We start from the raw sequence: 6,450 nt of genomic DNA, 5'->3' as shown, positions 1-6,450 counted from the left end.
ATTGCCTTGCCTTGCCTGGTGCCTTGACTTGCCTTGTTTCTTGACTTGCCTTGTGTCTTGCATTGCCTTGGCTTGCCTTTTGCTTGCCTTGCCTTGCCTTGTGCCTTGCCTTGCCTTCCCTTGCCTTCCCTTGTGCCTTGGCTTGCCTTACCTTGGTATGCCCTGCACTTTGCATTGCCTTGCTTTACCTTTTGCCTTGCCTTGCTTTGTACATTTCCTTGACTTTCTTTGTGCCTTGCCTTGCCTTCCCTTCTGCCTTGTCTTGCCTTGCCTTGCTTTGCCTTGCCATGCCTTGTGCCTTGCCTTGCATTACTTTGCCTTGCCCTGCCTTGCCTTGGTCATTGATTTGCCTTGCCTTGTTACTTGCCTTCCCTTAGCTTGTACCTTGCATTGGCTTGTGCCTTGTCTTGCCTTGCCTTGTACCTTGCATTGCCTTGCCTTGTGCCTTGCCTTGTGCCTTGCCTTGCCTTGCCTTGTACCTTGATTTGCCTTGCCTTGTGCCTTGCCATGCCTTGTCTTGCTTTGCCTTTTGCCTTGTCTTACATTACCTTGTCTTGCCTTGTGCCTTGCTTTGCCTCGTTCCTTGCTTTGTTCTGTGCTTACTTTGCCTTGCCTCGTGCCTTGCTTTGGCTTGCCTTGACTTGGGCCTTGCCTTGCGTACCTTGCTTTCTGCCTGCCTTGACTTGCCCTGCCTTGTGCCTTGCCTTGCCTTGATTTTTGCTTTGTCTTGGCCTTTCCTTGTGGCTTGCCCTGACTTGCCTTGCCCCTTGCCCCTTGTGTTGCCTTTTGCCTTCACTTGCCTTGCTTTGTGCCTTTTCTTGCATGGTGTCTTTACTTGCCTTGTGCCTTGCTTTGCCTCGTGCCTTGGCTTGCCTTGCTTTACCCTGCACTTTGCATTGCCTTGCTTTGCCTTGTGCCTTGCCTTGCTTTATGCCTTGCCTTGCCTTGTGCATTGCCTTGCCTTGTGCATTGCCTTGCCTTGCTTTGTGCCTTGCCTTGCATTCCGCCTTGCCCTGCATTCCGCCTTGCCTTGCCTTCTGCCTTGCCTTCTGCCTTTCCTTGCTTTTCCTTGCCATGCCTTGTGCCTTGCCTTGCCTTGCCTTGTGCCTTGCCTTGCCTTGCCTTGTGCCTTGCCTTGCCTTGACTTGTGCGTTGATTTGCCTTGCCTTGTTACTTGCCTTCTCTTGGCTTGTGACTTGTCTTGCCTTGCCTTGTTCCTTGCTTGTGCCTTGGTGTCCTTTACCTTGTGCCTTACCCTGTCTTGCCTTGCCTTATACCTTGCATTGCCTTGCCTTGTGCTTTCCCTTGCCTTGCCTTGTAACTTGTCTTGCGCCGTGCCTTGCCATGCCTCGTCTTGCACTGTGTTGCCTTGTGCCTTGATTTGCCTTGCCTTGTGCCTTGATTTGCCTTACCTTATGCCTTGCCTTACCTCATGCCTTGCCTTGTTCTGTGCCTTACCTTACCTTGTTTTGTGCCTTGCCTCATGCCTTGCTTTGGCTTGCCTTGACTTGGCCTTGCCTTGATTTGCCTTGCCTTGTGCCTTGCGTTGCCTTGCCTTATCTTGATTTTTGTTTTGCCTTGCCATTTCCTTGCGGCTTGCCCTGACTTGCCTTGTCCCTTGCCCCTTGCCTTGCCTTTTGCCTTCACTTGCCTTGCTTTGTGCCTTGCTTTGCCTGGTGGCTTGACTTGTCTTGTGCCTTGCCTTCCCTTCTCTTCCCTTTTGCTTGTGTTGCCTTGTGCCTTGCCTTGCCTTGCCTTGGCCTTGCACTGCCTGGCTTTGCCTTGCCTTGTGGCTTGCCTTGCTTTGCCTTGCCTTACCTTGTCTTGCCTTGCCCTGTGCCTTGCCTTGTGCCTTTCCTTGCCTTGCTTTGTGCCTTGCATTACCTTTGCTTGTGCCTTGCCTTGCCATGCTTTGTCTTGCCTTTTCTAGTCTTGCCTTGTGCCTTGCTTTGCTCTGTGGCTTTCCTTGTGCCTTGTGCTTTGCATTGCCTTGCCTTGCCCTGTGCCCTTGCCTTATGCCTTGCCTTGCCTTGTGTTGCTTGGTGCCTTGCCTTGTGTTGCTTTGTGCCTGCCTTGCCTTGCTTTGTGCTTTGCCTTGCCTTTTGCCTTGCTTTGTGCCTTGGCTTTCCTTTTGGCTTGCCTTCTGCCTTGCCTTGTGCCTTGCCTTGCTTTGCTTTGTCATGCCTTGTGCCTTGCCTTCCCTTCTGCCTTGCCTTGCATTGCTTTGCTTTGCTTTGCCTTGCCTTGCCTTGCACTTTGATTTTCATTACCTTGTTACTTGCCTTCCCGTGGCTTGTGCCTTGCCTTGCCATATGCCTTGGTTTGCTTTGCCTTGTGCCTTGCCTTGGCCTTGTTTTTCCTGGCTTTTCCTTGCCTTGTGTGTTGCCTTGTATCTTGCCTGTGGTTTACATTGCCTTGCCTTTTGCCTTGCCTTGCCTTGTTTTGTGCCTTGATTTGCCTTGCCTTGCCTTGCCTTGGCTTGTGCCTTACCTTGGCTTGTGCCTTGCCTTGTAACTTGCCTTGCCTTGTGCCTTCCCTTGTGCCTTCCCTTGCTACGTCTTATCTCTCCTTTCCTTTCCTGGCCTTGTTTTGCCTTGTGCCTTGCCTTGCTTTGCTTGTGCCTTGTCTTGTGTCTTGTCTTGCCTTGCCTTGTGCCTTGCCTTGCCTTTCCTTGCTTGTGCCTTGCCTTGATTTGGCCTTTCCTTGACTTGGCCTTGCCTTTCCTGGTGCCTTGCCTTGTGCCTTGCCTTGCCTTGCCTTGGCCTTGTCTTTCCTGGCTTTGCCTTGCCTTATGCCTGGCCTGGCCTGGCCTTGCCTTGCCTTGTGCCTTTGCTTATGCTTTCCCTTGCCTTGTGCATTGCATTGCCTTGGCTTGCACCTTGCCTTGTGCTTTGCCTTGCCATGCCTTGTCTTGCCTTTCCTAGTCTTTCTCTGTGCCTTGCCTTGTGGCTTGCCTTGTGTTTTGGCTTGCCTTGCCTTGTACTTTGCATTGCCTTGCCTTGTGCCCTGCCTTGTATTGCTTTGTGCCCTGCCTTGCCTTACCTTGTGCTTTGCCTTGCCTTGACTTGTGTGTTGATTTGCATTGCCTTGTTACTTGCCTTCCCTTGGCTTGTGCCTTGATTTGCCTTGCCTGGTGCCTTGCATTGTGTTGCCTTGTGTCTTGATTTGCCCTGACTTGTGCCTTGATTTGCCTTGCCTTGTGCCTTGCCTTGGCTTGTGCCTTGCCTTGCTTTGTAAATTGCCTTGCCTTGTGCCTTACCTTGCCATTCCTTGTCTTTCCTTGCCTTGCGCCTTGCCTTGCACCTTGCCTTACCTTGCCTTGCCTTGTGTCTTGCATTGTTCCACGTCTTACCTTGCCTTGCCTTGTGCCTTGTTTGGTTTGCCTTGACTAGGGCCTTGCCTTGTTGTGCCTTGCTTTCTGCCTTACTTTGACTTGCCTTGCCTTGCACCTTGCCTTGCCTTGCCTTTTGCCTTCCCTTGCCTTGCTTTGTGCCTTGATTGCCTTGCTGGTGCCTTGCCTTGCCTTGTGCCTTGCCTTCCCTTCACTTGCCTTGCCTTGTGCCTTCCCTTGCCTTGGCCTTGGTTTTGCCTTGCCTGGCTTTGCTTTGCCTTTTGCCTTTCATTGCCTTGCCTTATTTCTTGCCTTGTGTTTTCCCTTGCCTTGCCTTGTGCCATGATTTGCCTTGCCTTGTGATTTGCCTTGCCTTGCATTGCCATGCCTTGCCTTGCCTTGCATTGCCATGGCTTGTCTTGCCTTGCATTGCCATGCCTTATCTTGCCTTCCTTTGTTTGTCCCTTGCCTTGCACCTTGTTATGCATTGTGCCTTGTCTTGCCTTGCCTTGACTTTACTTGTGCCTTGACTTGACTTGTGTCTTGCTTTGTGTTGCCTTACCTTTTGCTTTGCATTGCCTTGCTTTGCCTAGCATTGCCTTGTTCCTTGCCTTACCTTTTCTTACTCCTTCCCTTTCCTTGCTTTGTGCCTTGCTTTGCTTTGTGCCTTGCCTTGCTTTGTGCCTTGCCTTGCTTTGTGCCTTGCCTTGCGTTCTGCCTTGCCTGCATTCTGCCTTTCCTTGCCTTGTGCTTGGCCTTGCCTTGCCTTGTAACTTGCCTTGCCTTGCCTTGCCATGCCTTGTCCTGCCTTCCCTTGCCTTGCCTTGCACCTTGCCTTGCCTTGCTTTGCCTTGCCTTGCCTTGCACCTTGCCTTGCCTTGCTTTGCCTTGCACTTTACATTGCCTTGCCTTGCCTTGCTTTGCCTTGCACTTTGCATTGCCTTGCCTTGCTTTGCCTTGCACTTTGCATTGCCTTGCCTTGCCTTGCCTTGCCTTTTGCCTTGCCTTACCTTGCCTTTTGCCTTGCCTTTTGCCTTGCCTTTTGCCTTGCCTTTTGCCTTGCCTTGCTTCCTGCCTTGCTTTGTCTTGTGCCTTACCTTGCTTTGTGCCTTGCCTTTCCTTCTGCCTTTCCTTGTGCCTTGCCTTGGTGTGCCTCGCTTTCTGCGTTGCCTTGACTTCCCTTGCTTTGTGTTTTGCCTTGACTTGCTTTTTGCTTTGCCTTGCCATTCCCTTGTGCTTTGCCTTGACTTGTGCCTTGCCTTGCCTTTTGCCTTCACTTGCCTTGCTTTGTGCCTTGTCTTGCCTTGCATTGCCTGGTGCCTTAACTTGCCTTATGCCTTGCCTTCCCTTCATTTGTCTTTTGGCTTCCTTGCCTTTCCCTTTGCCTAGGTTTGCCTTGCCTGGCTTTGCTTAGCCTTTTGCCTTGCCTTGACTTGACTTGTGTCTTGCCTTGTCTTGCCTTGCACCTTGCATTGCCTTGCCTTATGCCTTGCCTTGCTTCCTGCCTTGCTTTGTGCCTTGCCTTTTCTTGTGCTTTGCCTTGCTTCCTGCCTTGCTTTGCCTTGTGCCTTACATTGCTTTGTGCCTTGCCTTTCCTTCTGCGTTGTCTTGTGCCTTGCCTTGCTGTCCCTCACTTTCTGCCTTGCCTTGACTTGCCTTGCCTTGCCTTGTGCCTTGCCTTGCCTTGCTTTTTGCTTCGCCTTACCTTGCCATTCCCTCGTGCCTTAACTTGACTTGTGCCTTGCCTTGCTTTTTGCTTTGCCTTGCCTTGCCTTGCCATTCCCTCGTGCCTTGACTTGACTTGTGCCTTGCCTTGCCTTTTGCCTTCATTTGACTTGCTTTGTGCCTTGCCTTGCCTTGCATTGCCTGGTGCCTTAACTTGCCCTGTGCCTTGCCTTCCCTTCACTTGTCTTTTCCTTGCCTTTGCCTTTCCTTGTGCCTAGCCTTGCCTTGTCTGGCTTTGCCTTGCCTTTTGCCTTCCCTGTCTTGTCTTGCCTTACATTATGCCTTGCATTGCCTTGCCTTGTGCCTTGCCTTCTGCTTTTCCTTGCCTTGCCCCGTGCCTTCATTTGCCTCACTTTGTGCCTTGTGTTGGCTTGTGCCTTGCCTTGTCTTGTGCTTTGGCTTGCCTTGCTGTGTGCTTTGCATTGCCTTGCATTGCCTTGTGCCTTACCTTGCCTTGCTTTGTTCCTTGCCTTGCTTTATGCCTTGCCTCGTTTTCTGCCTTGGTTTGCCTTGTGCCTTACCTTGCCTTGCTTTCTGCCTTGCCTTGCCTTGCCTTGTGCCTTGCCTTGCTGTGCCTTGTCTCGCCTTCCCTTGCCTTGCCTTGTGCCTTACCTTGCCTTGCCTTGCATTGTGATTTGCCTTGCCTTGCCTTGCCTTGCCTTATGCATTGCCTTGTTTTCTGCCTTGGTTTGCCTTGTTCCTTGCCTTGTCTTGCTTTGTGTCTTGCTTTGCTTTGTGCCTTGCCTTGCCTTGTGTCTTGCTTTGTTTTGCCTCATGCCTTGCCTTGCTTTCTGCCTTGCTTCTTATTGTGCCTTGCCTTGCCTTCCTTGTGCCTTGCCTTCCCTTGCCTTGAGCCTTGCCTTGCCTTGCCTTCAGCCTTGCCTGCCTTGCCTTGCCTTGCCTTGAGCCTTGCCTTGTCTTGAGCCTTGCCTTGCCTTGCCTTGCCTTGAGCCTTGCCTTGTCTTGAGCCTTGCCTTGTCTTGAGCCTTGCCTTGCCTTGAGCATTGCCTTGCCTTGCCTTGCCTTGAGCCTTGCCTTGCCTTGAGCCTTGCCTTGCCTTGAGCCTTACCTTGCCTTGAGCTTTGCATTCCCTTGAGCCTTGCCTTCCCTTGAGCCTTGCCTTTCCTTGAGCCTTGCCTTGCCTTGAGCCTTGCCTTGTCTTGAGCCTTGCCTTGAGCCTTGTGCTGCCTTGAGCCTTCCTTGCCTTGTCATGCCTTGCCTTGAGACATGCGTTGCCTTCCCTTGCCTGGCCTTCAGCCTTGCCTTGCCTTGCCTTGAGCCTTGCATTCAGCCTTGCCTTGCCTTCAGCTTTGCCTTGCCTTCAGCCTTGCCTTGCCTTCAGCATTGCCTTCAGCCTTGCCTGGCCTTCAGCCTTGCCTGGCCTTCAGCCTTGC

The sequence above is a fragment of the Piliocolobus tephrosceles genome, chromosome 12, assembly GCF_002776525.5.
Source record: "Piliocolobus tephrosceles isolate RC106 chromosome 12, ASM277652v3, whole genome shotgun sequence".
In the NCBI taxonomy this organism is placed as follows: Eukaryota; Metazoa; Chordata; class Mammalia; order Primates; family Cercopithecidae; genus Piliocolobus; species Piliocolobus tephrosceles.
This window is presented reverse-complemented; position numbering follows the sequence as displayed.